This window comes from Salmo salar, chromosome ssa18 (genome assembly GCF_905237065.1).
Source record: "Salmo salar chromosome ssa18, Ssal_v3.1, whole genome shotgun sequence".
Classification (NCBI taxonomy): Eukaryota; Metazoa; Chordata; class Actinopteri; order Salmoniformes; family Salmonidae; genus Salmo; species Salmo salar.
Window position 1 is genome coordinate 14014063 of NC_059459.1, and position 18815 is coordinate 14032877.

At 41.1% G+C, this 18815-nt stretch overlaps 1 protein-coding gene across 6 annotated transcripts in view; it reads right to left on the reverse strand.

Moving 5' to 3' along the window:
* Positions 1-18815, reverse strand: part of LOC106576704 (inactive ubiquitin carboxyl-terminal hydrolase 54) — a 106127-nt gene that overhangs the window by 67483 nt on the left and 19829 nt on the right. For 5 of the 6 annotated variants that reach the window (XM_045700767.1, XM_045700766.1, XM_014154022.2 and 2 more), the window contains exon 2: positions 15774-15875. The gene's annotated coding sequence lies outside the window, so the exon portion shown is untranslated. Of the gene's footprint in view, positions 1-7696; positions 8026-15773; positions 15876-18815 lie in introns of those variants that run through there. The other variant, XM_014154024.2, reaches the window with a different exon arrangement.

Genomic DNA, 18815 nt, shown 5'->3' on the forward strand with positions numbered 1-18815 from the left:
GATAACTCACCAGGGTTCTAAATATAAACAATGTATTGGTTGCAAAAACCGAATATGTAACACTGTAAAGACACTAGCTTATTATAAAAGCTAAAATCATGACGCGAATTACAGGGGAGCTGAATGAGAAGCTAGCTCCCCTAAATGCAAAAAAAAGTCAAACTTTTGGGGGGGGGGGGTTCTCTAAATAATGAAATTTAACCATTCTCCTATTTAAAAAAAAGCAGTGGTAAATATGACAATAAAAGCTTCCAATGAAATGAACACCCCCACCTCTCTGTCATGGTTTAAACCATTTAGTTCTACAGTATGTGGTGGCGCTGTCCACTCAGTAGTGCTGAATTTCAGCTTTAGCTGAGCTCCTTTACACATTGATTTTCCTTTGTACTTCCTCATTTTTGCTATTTGTTTGCCATGCGTCGTTGATAAAAAATATCCTTTATTCCGATTCATTACATTTATCCATTGATGTATCATTGTTTGTTGTTGTCAGTCAGCTCTTTAGATCACTCATTGCTTTGTTTTTCAGGTGCTCGTGGGTGCTCGTGTTCTCCCTGCCATCCGTGACCAGAAGTAGACCATTTATTTACCTTTATTCTTTTCAAACAATATTTGTTTTCTTTCCTGGATCAGCTGGTGGTCGACAATATCACTAGACGACACACCTACAGCTGGACACCAATGCGCATCCAATCCATCCAACAAGTATACGTTAAAGAAAGTAGGCCTGTTGATGACTCTTCTGGTTAAAAGCATTCGATTTTGCAACTGCATAGACCTACATTATTTTGGATATGTGTGCCCAGGAGAGCTTTCACAGTGAAACATCATGAAATGTTAAGTAGGCATAGTTACACATACAGTGTATTTTAAGCGATTACCAAGACCCATAATTAGTACAGGGCTTAAGTTCAATGTTTTAATTCAATTCTTATTTGTTAATAATGACAAATAACACTGTCATAAATGTCATTAATGCAAGGATAGAAAGTTAGTGTTTTATGTCACACGATCTGTGAAGACTCCAAGCATTAATTCATGAACTAGGGTGTAAAACATGTTTTGATTCAACTCGTGTATTACATTGAATGTAGGCTTCCTATTCTGCCAGGTTACAACAGGCTACAACAGCCAAAGATGTAACATGCGTTCCTCAGAACACCACCCAGAGAGAACGTTTGCTAACAAGTGACAAACAAGTCCTTGTGATGTGGACGCTGAGGAACTTAAAACTTGTGACTCTCTCTACTTCAGTCCTGTTGATGTGGATTGGGGCATGTTCCCTCCTCTGCTTCCTGAAGTCAACAATCAACTCCTTTGTTTGCTGAAGTTGAGGGAGAGGTTGTTGTCATGACACCACAATGCCAGTTCACTTACCTCCTCCCTATAGGCTGACTCATCGTTGTTGGTTATCATGCTGTGGTCTCGTCAGCAAACTTGATGATGGAGTCGGTGCTGTGCAAAGCCACGCGGTCGTGGGTGAACAGGGAGTACAGCAGAGGACTGAGGACACATCCCTGGGGGGACCCTGTGTTATGAGTCAGTGTGGAGGAGGTGTTGTTGCCAATCCTCACAGCCTGTGGTCTGCTCGTCAGGAAGTCCAGGATCCAGTTGCAGAGGGTGATGTCCAGGCCCAGGGCCCTGAGCCTTGTGAATAGCTACGGAAATGGCATCTTCCGTGGATCTGTTTGAGCGGTAGGCAAATTGGAGTGAACAGCCTCTTAAACCACTTTACGATAATTGAGGTGAGCGCGACGGGGCGATAGCCATTTGGGCATGTCACCTTGCCTTTCGTGGGCACAGAGACGATGGTGGTCTCCTCTAAGCAGGTGGGGACTACAGCCTGGGACAGGGACAGGTTGAAGTTGTCCGAGAAGACACCCGTCAGCTGGTCAGCACACACTCTGAGGACGTGGCCAGGGATGCCATCTGGGTCGGCGGCTTGGCGAGTATTCACTCTTTTGAGAGTATTCTTCACGTCAGCCTTGGAGAGCAAAAGCACCTGGTCGTCCGGAGCAGCGAGAGTCTGCCTGAATGGCTCAGTATTGTCTGCCTCGGAGCGAGCATAGCATGTGTTAAGCTCGTCTGGGAGGAAGGCTTTGGTTGGCACCACACAGTTGGATTTGTCTTTGTAGTCTGTGATAGTCTGTAGTCCTTGCCACATGTGACGCGAATCGGAGTTGTCATACATCAATTCAAGTTTGAGTCTGTATTGTCTTTTTGCGTCCCTAATGGCTATGCGGAGCGAAACAAAGGAGGTGCTTCCACAATACTGACGATGGATCAGCTCCTAGAAAGATATCACGTATGGTTGCAAATATTGAGGAAGCTTATTCTATGATAATGCACTAAATCGAGATTTGTTGTTGTTGTTACATATCGTGAAATATATGAAGGCAAAAATTACAGTAGCCTACAATTAGCAAAATAGAACTCGAATGAACATGAAATTGGTTTCAATATTGTAAAATTATATAGGCCTATGTAGCCTATACTGTAGGCTATTTATCTTTTAATGTAATCATCTCGATTTTCATGTTCATCCCTCGCTTGTTTGTATCAACTGCAAAGACATTGTGCAACTTTGTATTTGTAGTCAACTTCGTTGTGAAGTCAACAGCGGTCACAGAGAGACAGATAAACATCTTGATTCTATGTTTAGTGGAGATCTTCTGTGTATAAAGTGACGCGGTAGGGAAAAAAACGTATCTGTCGATGCACTTAGAGTGGTCTGAGGCAGTCGGTAAATTACGAGCGTTTTGTGCAACCTTAGTAACGATGGTGTTGGGAAACAGCTCGGATATTTAACGATGCTTCAACGAAAGTTCTAATGATGAACAAGATGCTTTTGGGAAACCGGGTCCAGATCTTTTGACCTGGTTGTGCTAAAGCAAGCTGTTTCAGCTGTTAGTAGTAATGGTGCAGCCTTAGACGCTATCGAATCTGCACTCGCTTTTTTTTCTAAGGACCTCGGAATCAACGGTACAGCGGAGCCTTATCAGTACAACAATAATTATCTGTGAGATTTTTTTTCCTAGTCGCAAGGCTCCCAAAATAAAACTCCTAGTCGCACAGCAAAATTGGTCACACTTTGTAGCACTGTCACTTCCTCTATGTTTCTCTCTCTCTCTCTCGCAGGCATCCAGCACTCAATGTCCCTTTGTCCTGGCACCCAGGCCTGCTTATTCATCTTACCATCTGTATGATAAAGTGCCACCTGAACCCGGGCCAAGAAGCCATGTGAACTCAACTCTCAGCATAGCAGGGGGGTGGATGGATGGAAGCAAGATGGCGCCGAAAGACATCCCTCCGCCCAGTACCCTGCCCTGAACTTTAGTCACTGTTACTAGCCGGCTCCCACCCGGTACTCTACCCTGCACCTTAGAGATTGCTGCCCTATGTACATAGAGTCATTGAACACTGGCCAATTTAATAATGTATGCATACTGTTTTACCCACTTTATATGTACAGTATTCTAGTCATGGCTCATCCAATATAACTACTGCTGTACACACCTTTTCTATTCATATACTGTCCATACTGTTTATACACACCTGGGCTGTCCCCAACTAAAACAAATCTTTGTTGAACTAGTTATCTGTTCTTTCGACCAATCGATTGGTCGACATTTTTAAACATGTCTTTTTCCCTACACCATGTGTGTTATAATAAAATCAACTATATGTAGGCTACTGAGCTTGTCTGATGCTTTAAGCACACTGTGACTAAATAATTAAGACACACAAATGACTCGAGGGAGCCAGAGATCAAGATAACATAACCAGAAAAAAAAGAAAACTGCTCCCGACCCTCTTCCTCCCGCTGCTGCTGGCCTTCGCAGATTAACAACCTTTTCCATTCGGAGTGCCAATTTATCTTACCATTTCTACCGATCTGAGTGCCAGTTATGATTTTTATATGCACATTTTCATGGAACAGTTTAATTTCATTTATAATAATGCCTTTGTATCTCAAAATCATTATCATGTGGTTAATCAAAATTCTAAAAGTAACTTCCATTGCCAACTATGTAAAAATAGCCTACCTAAAGCCAACAAATAAAAACATTGCAGCCTGCAGGTAGAAAATATCCTGATAAAAATGAATATCCTATAAATCACATTGGCTACGCATGGTCTGTCTGCAAGGAACTTTAAACATTGTATCACTATTAACTTGGGTCAGGCCTGAAGCTCCTGCTAGAAAACTTGCAACATTGAAATAAACCAAAATGTGTTCCTCACAAGTGTAACCTAGGTTGTGTGGTCTGCAAACAACGTGTCCACTCCGACAATGACAATGATAAAATACTGAAATAATAATATATTGAACACATTAACAGAAATTACCTTAACCAAACAAACATTGTAGATTAGAAATTATGGGAATTAATGGTAAATGTACTACTGATGATACTGGTGTGCCATCCCCCTGGCCGCAATGGATTAGTCCACTGAGATAGGTGTGAATCAGACAGGTGTCTCACGTGCCATAACAAAATACATACATTATATATATATATATATATACTTTAGACTGCTCGACTAAAAAAAGCTTGTGTGGCCTACCACTTTGTGGCTGAGCCATTGTTGCTCCTAGATGTTTCCACTTCATAAATTACAGTTGACAAGGGCAGCTCTAGCAGGGCAGAAATTTGACAAACTGACTTGTTGGAAAGGTGGCAACCTATGACGGTGCCACGTTAAAAGTCACTGAGCTCTTCAGTACACGCCATTCTACTCCTAATGTTTGTCTATGGAAATTGCATGGCTGTATGCTCGATTTTATACACCTGTTAGCAACGGGTGTGGCTGAACTAGCCGAATCCATTAATTTGAAGGGGTGTCCACAGACTTTTGGCCATGTAGTGTATATATTCCGGACTCTGACATTTCTTGTTCTGATATTTCTTACATTTTTTGTATTACTGCACTGTTGGAACTAGCTTCACCTTCGTTAACATCTGCAAATCTGTGTACGAGACCAATAAACTTTGATTTGATTAGGATGGGATAACACAACTTCGGATCAACTCAATAAAACAAGAGTGGTAAGGTCAACAGAAACCCAACAGCCCAAACACAGGAGCTGAGGCAGTAACGTTACTAAAACACACTTCCAAGGCAGCCCTACATCACTTGTTCCATTGGGAGCCACACTTCAAAAGGAGCTGATGATGAATGTGTAAATACAATGTTTTTGTATTTTTTTTGTTGTTGAAATAATTGTTTATTTGCACATAGGCCTAAGTGATAGATTCCCAGTCGTAATTATTTTACATTTGCTTTTCTAACCCCGAGCCATTTCTGAACCCGCATAGGGCGAATAAAAATGCAGCGGGGGATAACATAAACTAAGTCAAAAATTGGCATCTTCTGTGTTTACAGCTAGCCTCTGCCTTTTAGCTTGGATTAAAAACTCCTCTGCTGCCTGCCTAAACATCAATAACATAAGACCTACAGCACAGAAAATTGTCATTGCTATGGGATCCCAATAAGCAAAAACACTGTGTGGAAGTAATCTTACCTGTGTTACCATGACCGATATGATTGCTATTACACAATAAAAGGTTCTTATAGAACTCCACCAATAACTATGATCTTTGGGAAATCCCATATGAACCATTTCAGTCACAAATGGTAGGCCTATATTGTGTCCTTCAATGACCAGGAATATATAAGAGAGAGAGAGAGAGAGAGAGAGAGAGAGAGAGAGAGAGAGAGAGAGAGAGAGAGAGAGAGAGAGAGAGAGAGAGAGAGAGAGAGAGAGAGAGAGAGAGAGCGAGAGAGCGAGAGAGCGAGAGAGAGCGAGAGAGCAGAGCGAGAGGAGCGAGAGAACGAGAGCGAGAAACGAGAGAGCGAGCGAGAGAGAGAGAGAAAGAGAGAGCGAGAGCGAGAGAAGAGAGAGAGAGAGAGAGAGAGAGCGAGAGCGAGAGAGCGAGAAAGAGAGAGCGAGAGTGAGAGCGAGAGCGAGAAAGAGAGAGCGAGAGCGAGAGCGAGAAAGAGAGAGCGAGAGAGAGAGAGAGAGAGAGATGCTGTGATGTTGGCCGTATGTGTTAATGAGCCTTGACTGCTTTCGGCCAAAACCCACAGACACGCCTTGCCCCAGAGACGCCAAATTCTTATACCAAACCAACCCCTAGCCCCTACCCCATTAGCACTTCTGATATGAAATTTGTGTACATGAGCAATATGGCAACAACAAAAAATCCACCCAGCCTTTCACAGGACATGACCTGGTGATGTCATTATGAGTCAACCAAATTCCTTCCATTATTCTCAGACAATAATCCAGACACCTGATGCAACAGTTGCACTCACAGATTATACATTTGATTGAGTTTAAAGCTTATGAAAGAAGAGTTAGCCTATGGTTTCACCAAAAGGAACGTTGTACACGCCATTAGTATGTCAATACACCACTTCCCTACAATGACACACAGACCATCACCCCACCACAACAGTGGGTGGGCCAGAGTGCAGCGAGTCCTGGACTGTCATGGGCACCGTGTTAACAAGGTCCATTAGTCCTGGAGGTGAACCCAGTGTGAAGCAGACCGGTCTGGTAATGGTGAAATCAGTTCATTTGACTGATGTTCTGAAGTCCAATGATAGTGAATCTGTCTCTATAACAAGTATTTGTGAAGAGATGACTGGTCAACATGTATAGCAATAGCCTAACAAAATATGAATCATCATGACTCATGATCACACTAATTTACAACATGATAATTATCACATAATGAAGAGAAAAATGAATAAGGCTATTTTGATTAAACTATGGTCCATGTAACCCTTATCAATCTAATACACTAATTTTAATTGAACAATAGAATATTAGTTTCAATTTCTCAATCACACACATTTATGTCAAACGTTACATGCGAATACACTATGCAATGCAGCAAAGACAGCTGTTAGCCAGGAGAGTCAGTATAATATCAAATTAAAATAATGAAAACAAACAAAATATACTGTCCTCATTCCAACCACCAAAGACAAATCAAGTAGCCTGAAGAGCAGGTGCGTCAAAACATATAGCGTATAGCGAACTCAAATTTAGTCGTGTCTGCTATTCTGTTATTTCGTAGTTAAAAGTTTATTTTGGAGATAAACGTTATATTTCACCATATTACCAGAGTTCTACCTGTGTAATGGCACAATCAAACGTTGGGTAGTTTACCGGAAGTCCCCATTCATTCATTCGAATAACCTACTTTGAACGTTATGTTTTTATGTTGTTGCATGAATCGCACCGATACATTGTAACGTTTCGCGGTGTGAGACATTCCAATGTGAACAAAGATGGATACATGAACGGATACATATAACATTGCTGTTAAACCGTTCTCGCGAGTGAAGTTTAAAGCATCTCGTCAGTCAACTCAACTCCCAGAGAACAATGAACAGATTCCCGAGCAATGCAGCATCCCGTGCCTCAATTCAACAGCTCTATATACCGTTAGTCACAGACAATGCGCAAGGGCTAAAACTTCTACTCAGTGTTTCCCCTGCCTCTAGTTGGCACCACATCGACAAACCTCTGATAATTATTCCTAAAAACTCAAAATAAAGACTGTAAAGTTGTACGAAAGTAACGGTTCTGTGTAATAACAACATCTTAACCCAATGTATGTACATGTATTTTCAAAACAACAGATCAAAACACACTAAAATAGTAGCACGAACAACTCACCTTTTCATTCGGGAAAATGTTTCCGGATAGCCTACGGTAGTAACCTTCGCTTCAGCTGCAGGATTCTCAAACCCCCAAAAAATCCGCACACCAATTTCAGCAGGCATTGAATTCTTCATAACGTGCTCTGTGAGACTGTGCTGGGTTGGAAGCTGGGTGGGGGGAGGGGTGGCGCCATTACCTGCCGACCGAAACAACGACAGGCAGTCTCCCAAATAAAATCACAGTGGAGGGGGCGTTTGAGAAACAGAGACGAGACTTTTTTGCATGTTTGATGGTACTCGACCGCGCAGACCGTAGCGCGAAACATTCTGTACAGAAAAAAAAGATTACTCAGTTTAGCAGTGTTCTGCTGTGATAATGGTCATACTGAGTAGCTTAATAATGACTATACGATGTTAATAGTGGGAGGAAGGTGTAATTATATGTAGCCTCATCGACTTTGAAATAGGCTAGAGAATAATTTGACATGGAATAATGTTAGTAATCATGCAATAGAGTAACTAAAATAAATATTTCTAATCAAATTACATTTCATTAGTCACATGTGCAGAATACAACAGGTGTAGACCTTGCAGTGAAATGCTTACTTACAAGCCCCTAACCAACAATGCAGTTTAAAAAACATGAATAAGAATAAGAAATAAAAGGAACAAGTAATTAAAGAGTACCAGTAAAATAACAATAGTGAGACTATATACAGGGGGTACCGATACAGAGTCAATGTGTGGGGGCCCGGTTAGTCGAGGGAATATGTACATGTAGGTAGAGTTATTTAAGTGACTATGCATAGATAATAACAGAGAATGGGGGGGGGAGCACATAGTCTGGGGAGCCAATTGATTAGCTGTTCAGGAGTCTTATGGCTTGGGGTTAGAAGCTACTTAGAAGCCTCTTGGACCTAGACTTGGCGCTCCGCTGCAGCTTGCCGTGCGGTAGCAGAGAGAACAGTCTATGACTAGGGTGGCTGGAGTCTGACCATTTTTAGGGCCTTCCTCTGACACCGCCTGGTATAGAGGTCCTGGATGGCAGGAAGCTTGGCCCCAGTGATGTACCGGGCCGTACACACTACCCTCTGTAGGACCTGGGTGAGCACTCAAATATTATGAGCTTCACCATACGCATTTTGAATTTGTCTGGATGGTGACATTAACCAGCCACAGACCTACTGTATATTCAGTAGATGGTATGGAGGGTACGCTATTGACTTCAGTAATGATTAGAGCCATCACATGTCAAAATCAATAGATGGCAACTAACTGGCCCCTATATTAGAACAGATATTTCAGCAATCAGCATTGAGGGAGTTATGCATGCCTTGGAGTTGTAGCCAACTAGAATAAAAAAACTTGTCTAAATGGCCTCCCGAGTGGTGCAGCGGTCTAAGGCACTGCATCGCAACTGGCCATGACCGGGAGTCCCATAGGGTGGCGCACAATTGGCCCAGCGTCGGCTGGGTTAGGGGAGGGTTTGGCCGGGGCTCTAGCAACTGCTTGTGGCGGGCCGGGCGCCTGCAGGCTAACTTCGGTTGTGAGTTGAATTGTGTTTCCTGCGACACATTGGTGCAGCTGGCTACCCGGTTAAGCTTGTGGGTTTTAAAAAAGTATATAAAAACTTGTCTAATTATGACCCCTCTATGGAAAGATGAGACTCTCACGAATATGATAGGGTTCTCCGTTTTGCTCTACGACCCCCACAAGCGTCTTGGGACTCGTCTGAAGTCGGTATAGCCGATCTGCCAACTTCTGTCTGTAGCGTCTGAATAGTTTGGACTACTCGTCTGGAAAGGTGAGACTCTCACGTAGTGGTGTAAAGAACTTTAGTAACGATGCTTGTAAGTACTACCTAAGTCGTTGTTTGGGGTATCTATACTTTACTATTGATATTTTTTACAACTTTTACTTCACTACATTCCTAAAGAAAATGTACTTTTTACTCCATATAGTTTCCCTAACACCCAAAAGTACTCGTTATATTTTGAATGCTTAGCTGGACATGAAAATGGTTTGATTCACACACTTATCAAGAGAACATTTATTATATTTTTTATTTATTTAACCTTTATTTAACTAAGCAAGTCAGTAAAGAACAAATTCTTATTTACAAAAACTGCCTTGTTCAGGGGCAGAACAACATATTTTTTACCTTGACAGCTCTGGGATTCGATCCAGCAACCTTTCGGTTACTGGCCCAACGCTCTAATCACTAGGCTACCTGCCGCCCCTCTGATCTGGTGGACTCACTAAATACATGCTTCATTTGTAAATTATGTGTGAGTGTTGGAGCGTGCCCCTGGCTATCCGTAAATTTTAAAAACAAGAAAATGGTGCTGTCTGGTTTGCTTAATATAAGGAATATGAAATGACTTACACAATTACTTTTACTTTTGATACTTAAGTATATTTTAGCAATTAAATGTACTTCTGATACTTAAGTATATTTAAAACCAAATACTTTTAGACTTTTACTCAAGTAGGATTTTACTGCGTGACTTTGATTTTCACTTGAGTCATTTTCTTTTAAGGTATCTTTACCTTTACTCAAGTACGACAATTGAGTACTTTTTCCACCACTGCTCTCACGAACATGTCAGTTGTTTTGATCTAGGATGCCCACAGGTCTCACAAGACTCGTCTGAAGTTCCCCCAGCACCAGGTGAAAAAAGTCTGAAGTTTACATACACTTAGGTTGGATTCATTAAAACTCATTTTTCAACCACTCCACAAATTTCTTGTTAACAAACTATAGTTTTGGCAAGTCGTTTAGGACATCTACTTTGTGCATAACACAAGTCATTTTTCCAACAATTGTTTACAGACAGATTATTTCACTTATAATTCACTGTATCACAATTCCAGTGGGTCAGAAGTTTACATACATTAAGTTGACTGTGCCTTTAAACAGCTTGGAAAATTCCAGAAAATGATGTCATGGCTTTAGAAGCTTCTGATAGGCCAATTGACATCATTTGAGTCAATTGGAGGTGTACCTGTGGATGTATTTCAAGGCCTACCTTCAAACTCAGTGCCTCTTTGCTTGACATCATGGGAAAATCTAAAGAAATCAGCCAAGACCTCAGAAAAAAATTGTAGACCTCCACAAGTCTGGTTCATCCTTGGGAGCAATTTCCAAATGTCTGAAGGTACCACGTTCATCTGTACAAACAATAGTACACAAATATAAACACCATGGGACCACGCAGCCGTCATACCACTCAGGAAGGAGACGCGTTCTGTCTCCTAGAGATGAACGTTCTTTGGTGGCCGAAAAGTGCAAATCAATCCCAGAACAACAGCAAAGGACCTTGTGAAGATGCTGGAGGAAACAGGTACAAAAGTATCTATATCCACAGTAAAACGAGTCCTATATCGACATAACCTGAAAGGCCGCTCAGCAAGGAAGAAGCCACTGCTCCAAAACCGCCATAAAAAAGCCAGACTATGGTTTGGAACTGCACATGGGGACAAAGATCGTACTTTTTTTTTTAAATGTCCTCTGGTCTGATGAAACAAAAATAGAACTGTTTGGCCATAATGACCATCATTATGTTTGGAGGAAAAAGGGGGAGGCTTGCAAGCCGAAGAACACCATCCCAACCGTGAAGCACGGGGCTGGCAGCATCATGTTGTGGGGGTGCTTTTCTGCAGGGGGGACTGGTGCACTTCACAAAATAGATGGCATCATGAGGATGAACAATGATGAGGATATATTGAAGCAACATCTCAAGACATCAGTCAGGAAGTTAAAGCTTGGTCGCAAATGGGTCTTCCAAATGGACAATGACCCCAAGCATACTTCCAAAGTTGTGGCAAAATGGCTTAAGGACAACAAAGTCAAGGTATTGGAGTGGCCATCACAAAGCCCTGACCTCAATCCTATAGAAAATTGGTGGGCAGAACTAAAAAAGTGTGTGCGAGCAAGGAGGCCTACAAACCTGACTCAGTTACACCAGCTCTGTCAGGAGGAATGGGCCAAAATTCACCCAACTTATTGTGGGAAGCTTGTGGAAGGTTACCTGAAACGTTTGACCCAAGTTAAACAATTTAAAGACAATGCTACCAAATACGAATTGAATGTATGTAAACTTCTGACCCACTGGGAATGTGATAAAAGAAAAAAAAGCTGAAATAAATCATTCCCGCTACAATTATTCTGACATTTCACATTCTTAAAATAAAGTGGTGATCCTAACTGACCTAAGACAGGGAATTTTTACTTGGATTAAATTGTGAAAAACGGAGTTTAAATGTATTTGGCTAAGGTGTATGTAAACTTCCTACCTCAACTGTATATATGGAGACTGTTTAGTTCCAAAAATAAAGGGTTTGAATACATGTAAAAAAATAATAATAAACTATAAAAACATTTTAAAAGTGTAATCTTTCTTATATTTTTTCCTTGAGATTTTTTTGGGGGGACTATATGTTGTTCCATGTAGTGAATCTGTTGCGTTTGTATGCGTTTGTATAGGCTAATAGCAGTATGGCCAAATAAATAAAAAAAGATTGTTCAACGGGTCTTAAAATTCAAAATCCAAAATGACCTTCTTAAAGCAATTCCATATAGTTTAGTAGAACCCCCCCCCCAGACAGATTTTATACTGTAATGGTTTAACTAATTTAGCGTCTGGTGATGTCACCAGGCAGGCAAAAACTCCATTCCACCGAAACAGGCTGAAATGTCAGCCATTCTTTTCAAACAACTCTTACACTAAAAGTGTATTATCATGATTTTCACAATTTCTAACTATTATTCCAACCTCATAGATTGGAAATGTATATAAAACACAGGAAATCAAGTTTTTAACTGCACTGGGCCTTTAACTCTGATCAAGCTTTGTGACTGTGTTATGGTGTTAGTGGCACACAGCCAAACTGTGATATCTTTAATCCAACAGTAGTTGGATCAAAGGTGGCAAATGTCCAATCCAGAGAGAGACCATAACGCGACTTTGAACTCTGAGACGAGTCTGTCATAACAGCGTGAGTTGATTCACACAACATGACTGGAAACAGTTTTCACACGAAACTGTATATGAACAAATAGGTGGAGGATTTTCAGTAAATTCCACAGAGGAAGGAAGGGAGGAGAGAGACCGGCCAACGTTAAACTTTATATTGGCGGATGAATAGTTGTGTGAACCCTCAGGGTGTGAGGCTTTACTTGTAAAATGATAGGGCGGGGAGGGATTGTGGGGGAAATTAAACTTTTTAATACAGGGAGAAAAGTTCCACGCACCACCATACAACACATGAGGTAGTACTTATCGCAAGGGACATTTGTGGAACTTCACATAAGGAGAAGCTTAGGTAAACACATTGTTAAAGGCAGTAATCGTGTTAAGTCAACAAATACTGTGTTTGACTGCCTACACACTCCCTGCTACAATTCCATAGCACCACATACTATAGAAAGCTGTAGCTGTGATGTGAAAGGAGGACAAAATAATTCAAACCCTAATGAGAAAATACATGGAGTTAATCTAAGGAAGTCCGTGTTAGCATTAGGAGCACAGCACAATCTGATCCATAATAAGTCACGTTAGGCTACTTTGTGTGTCACATTTTTTTATACAGTTCTCTGAGAAAAACACAACAATATGATTGAAATACCACAATTGTGTGACTCAACGTGATCATCAAGAAAAGGCCTATTGGGCTCTGTTCTAAGCTTTCCTCCTTTGTTGGGAGCTTGTACTTTGAGAGGATTGGTCCATTTTTGATCCCTTTCCAGCTAATTTTCAGTGCAACAGGTGCCTGCTCCAACTCTTCATCCGCATCCATCACTAGGATCAAATAAACACTTTTGAAAGCTGCAGCACAGCCTGTAATCTGCACCCGAATGAAATAAAGGCCAGAGAATATCACAAACGCAACCTAGAAAACAAAGTGTACCACGTGAATGCTACTGGGTGTCCTATAAGAACTGTTACAGAGAAGATGGCCCTACTCCAAGAAAAGACATTGATTACTTCAATAAAAAAAATAAAAAGGGACTCAATCTACAAGTTGTGTCAAGCTTTGATTCGGGAATTAGAACACTTTCTCACAACAGGCCATTCATTCAGAAGACAAAAGCTGTTATTTGAAAACAAAGCATTAGCCCCGTAACAATGCACCGGCGTTCTGCTCAACCATGAGTTTCCTCTTCTCCAAAGGCCTTCACTCAGCCAGCTAACAAAGGGGGGGGGTCCACATCCAGACCAATTAATAAGGGTTTTGTTTTGCTTTTTCGATAAATATGTGTTTGTGTGCGTGTGTATGTTTCTGGGAGAGCGAGACAGAGTAAGATTGTTTTTATGCTGTATAAGTTTGTTCCAGTTAACATATCATACTTGAAAGGCTCATATGCCTCTATGTAATAACAAAAATACATAACCTTTGGTGTCATAATAATCTAATACTTGAGCATAACAAGGACATTCAAAATTATGAATAGTAACAAAGTGTGGAAACACAAATCAGGGTAAAATGTCTCATCCTAGTTCTGCTTTTAGAGCAACTTAACTTCTCTCAAGTGTTCCAAACAAAGAAGAGTAATTGAGATATGTGTCACATGACTCTGTGACAGGCCATATGGTACAGTAGACTTACAGTACAGTACCTTATTTCACTGTGTCCACTGACTCCACTTCCTGAATGACATCATCCGACCTAGCTCTTAGTCAGCCACCTTGGCTGAGATACTGTTTACTCACAGTGTCCTATGATAGTACCTAAACACACACACACCCTGGGGCTGTTCTCAGTCATACCACCCTGAGGCTATTGGTTAGACAACACACCTATTAAGTAAAAGCCTCGCCCTTCTAACAGGTACCTTATCATTTTAAGAGGTTTCCTAGGACTGTTTTGCCTAACACACCTTCTTAGTCATTTGAGTCACACAGACTGAGAGACTATCTTTCAAAGTTTCCCATGAGGCACTTTTTGAAGGGGAAGTTGCCTAGTGTCTTAGTTTTTTTCTCTGTATCTAAATGTCAGGAAAAGATATATGACCATATTCACCACAATAATGGGGCAATAGATTCAGGAGGCGTCTCTCAACCCAAAGTTTTCAACGTTGAGATTGGGGAAGAAATTGCTTGGCTCCCACGGTTTCATACATTTACTAATATGCAAATAGTCCTTGGATGAAGCCCAGTGGACTGAGCTGGGAGCATGGTGAATAATGCAGCTGGCCCATGCACTGATGCTAGAAATGTGTTAATTTGCAGGTAGAAATGAGGTCAACATGCACTGAAGTAGCTAGCAAGTTTACTAGATAGCTACAGTAGTTTCCATGGTAAACAAACAACTTGCTAGTTTAGCTAACCAAACCATCATAGCTTGCTATTATGAAAATCGAATTCAATAATACCAATACTGTTTTCAATTCGACTTTCACTTTCAAAAGCTTTTCAAAACGTAAAAATGAACTATAGCCATTGAATTCTACTGTGCAACTACACCGTGCATTACAGGAAATAATGCACACTCTAGAATCTCCTTCAAGCCAATGAGAAAGGAGTATTCAACAATGACATGGCATAAAGGACATTATAAACTGGGTGATTCAAGCCCTGAATGCTGATTGGCTGAACAGGTATGACAGCACATTCATTTTTACTGTTCTACTTTATACTGTTACTGTTTGTATCCAGTTTATAATAGCAATAAGGCACCTCAGGGGGTTGTGCGTAAGAACAGCCTTTAGCCGTGGTGTATTGGCCATATACCACACCCTCTCGATCATTATTGCTGAATTAAACTAGCAAAGAATATTTTTAAATAAGGTTGTGGCTTCTCACATTAGCATTCAGTTACTTATTCAGGAGACAGCTGTAGTCATCACATCTATACTTATGACTAAAATATGCTTTCCCCAAAAATACACTATTCATGCCCCACAAGGGATTACTGGCGGAGAAACATACAGTCTGTGATGTCTGCTGCTCAGTGATGCTTCGCTCCCATCCTGTCACACCTGCTACGCAGGAGCTAAGCTACTTGTGAAACAGGCTTTCCCGGGTGTAAGACAACCCCTTACCTTGACAAAAGTGCAGTTTCAATAACAGACAGCTCTTTTCTGTACTTACTTATATCAACGTGCCGCCTGGGAGGCATCTGCACTCCGGTCTCTCTACCAGCTGTGAGGTGTGATAGTGGAGCCGCTACGACGTAGGTCTTCCCAGGTGACACTGAAATAATGACATCATCCCTGTCAGCACATACCTGTTTCCTCAGGAAGCCCCTCCCACCTCCCCTCCGTACACCTATTAAAGAGACAGACACTCAGCGAGGCTGCCAGGAAAGAGGAAACACACTGAACTTGACAGGGCTCCCCATACAATGAGTCTGTTTACATTACCTCTACAAGAGCTGAGATACACAAGTATATAAGATGAAGAATTCATGCTGTACTTCAGTATAAAGGGAACTTTGGGAACAGTTCTAACATGTATTTTACATTTGTACATTTTAGTCATTTAGCAGACGTTCTTATCCAAAGCGACTTACAGTAGTGAGTGCATACATTTTGTCCTGGTCCTCCGTGGGAATCAAATCCACAACCCTGGCGTTGTAAGTGCCATGTTCAACCAACTGAGCCACACGGGACACGGTTTTATACATTTTGAAGGGTGTTTGTTTCATGGCTCTTTTGGTGTGTTTCTCGATTTTCAAATACACAGTAAGCATTTAGTAATGTTAAATTAAGGACGAAGTCTAGCTGAGAAAAATGTCTCCCCTTCCTATGGTCAGTGACACAGACTGCAAGACATAAACACTGTATAATAATTGAATACATGTGTGATATTGCTGTTTGCTATTTGCTCCTCACTCTAAATCACTTCACTATTTATGAATCTCACATATTGTGCGTCATTGAATCAGAGCTTCAAATATATGGCAAGGCAATAGGCAAGCAAAACAGTTATTGATGATGTGTCTCTGCTATTAGTTGGTCTGCGGGTGGTTAATAAATATCAATATTTCAAAGCTTACTTGTTGATTGGATGGATTGAGTAGCAATAAGTAACTTTAACACTCAATGTTGAGGCACATAGTGAGGTCTGCACAACGCATCACCGGGGGCAAACTACCTGCCATCCAGGCCACCTACAGCACCCGATGTCACAGGAAGGCCAAAAAGATAATCAAGGACAACAACCACCCGAGCCACTGCCTGTTCACCCCGCTATCATCCAGAAGGCGAGGTCAGTACAGGTGCATCAAAGCTGGGACCGACAGACTGAAAAACAGCTTCTATCTCAAGGCCATCAGACTGTTAAACAGCCATCATTAACATCGAGTGGCTGCTGCCAACACGCTGACTCAAATCTCTAGCCACTTTAATAATAAAACATTGGATGTAATAAATGTATCACTAGTCACTTTAAACAATGCCACTTTATATAATGTTTACATACCCTACATTACTCATCTCATATGTATATAATGTACTCTATACCATCTACTGCATCTTGCCTATGCCGCAGGGCCATCGCTCATCCATATATTTATATGTACATATTTTTATTCATTCCTTTACGCTTGTGTGTATAAGGTAGTTGTTGTGAAATTGTTAGATTACTTGTTAGATATTACTGCACGGTCGGAACTAGAAGCACAAGCATTTCGCTACACTCGCATTAACATCTGCTAACCATGTCTATGTGACCAATAAAATTTGATTTGATTTGATACGGTCACTCAAATACTACAAATAGCAATATGATTTCCCATTAGCAGAAGGGAGATCAGACATTTGCTGCAGACTAGACATCAATGAGTTTCAAACAAAATTCCACTTGATCTAGTCACCAACACTGTCACACGGATCATAAAAAGTTTCAGAAATTCCTGTGATGGGTAAATTGTTACCATACATCCCAAATTGTATCATAGCTGCTATAAAGACCAATGTCATGACTGATTTGTCATGTGAACGTGGGATTCATTCGAAAGCTAAGCCCTTTTCAGCACCGCACCATCCTTTCATTAGCCTAAAGTGGCTTGTCAGTTATCTGTCAACGGCCAAACGGTTTCAGAGCAGTGGACGGTGATGATAATTATCATAAAATGATTCATCTGTTTCATCCTCTAATCCTGGAGCGTAAAACAGAGGGACATCCTGAGACCAGGTAATGGTAAGGTAAAGTTAGGCTACATCAGTCACTGAAGCACATATTGTAAAAACAGTGTAATAACACTACAGAGACTCTAAATAATGGAAGAATGAATACAGAAGTAGGCCTACCGATTCAATTATAGACTGTTTGCTTCAATATTTAGCCTAGTGAGTTGTAGGCCAGTGTTATTGTCATCAGAAATAGCCTGGTTTCCATGCTCACCCATAATAGCAATGCGGAGGGAAATGGAAATGAGGTAGGCCTACTAAAAGCAGCCAATCAGGCCTACTAAAAGCTTGATAAAAGCAGCCAATCGGAGAGCTTCACAAAACGAAATAGAAGAAAACACAAGCAATGCAAAGGAAGCGATAGAGAGTCTTGGGGAAGAAATAGGATCTTTGGAAAGATAACCATAAGACGCAGTGGAACCATTAGCACAAAAAGACAGTGGCATAAAAGACTAGAGTGCCAAATGTTATATTCTGCCAAGACTTTTATCACTCTGCTCATGCTGCTGAAGTTAGTCTTATTTGGGATTTTTGGCTACTGTTGTTGTTTCCCCTTCAGGAGTTTTCACAGGCACACCTATAGTGCTGCTGCCCAACTAATCCCAATGAGTCACAGTCTATCCAGGGGGAAAACACAATCTCAGTGTGCTCCGCTGTTTATTCCCAGTACAGCACCAATCTGCTCTCTGCCAACAGTGTAATAAGCCAGAGCAGGTCCTCAAGCACAATAAACTATCATCGCATTATCATAAAACCCTACTAGGCAATTCCAAACTTTAGCTCCCTAAATCTCCCTTACACAAGATGAACACAATCAATTATTGAAATATGCAAATGTGGACAATTAAGGATTATGTGTGGTTTTCGTTGAGATTCGATTCATCTCAGCGTGTCGCCAACGGGGGAAGTGAAATCAACACAGCTCCACTACTACCATCGAATTATTTCCAACACCAAACAGCAGGCTACCTCAAACTATCTTACGTCCCCTACAGTATTT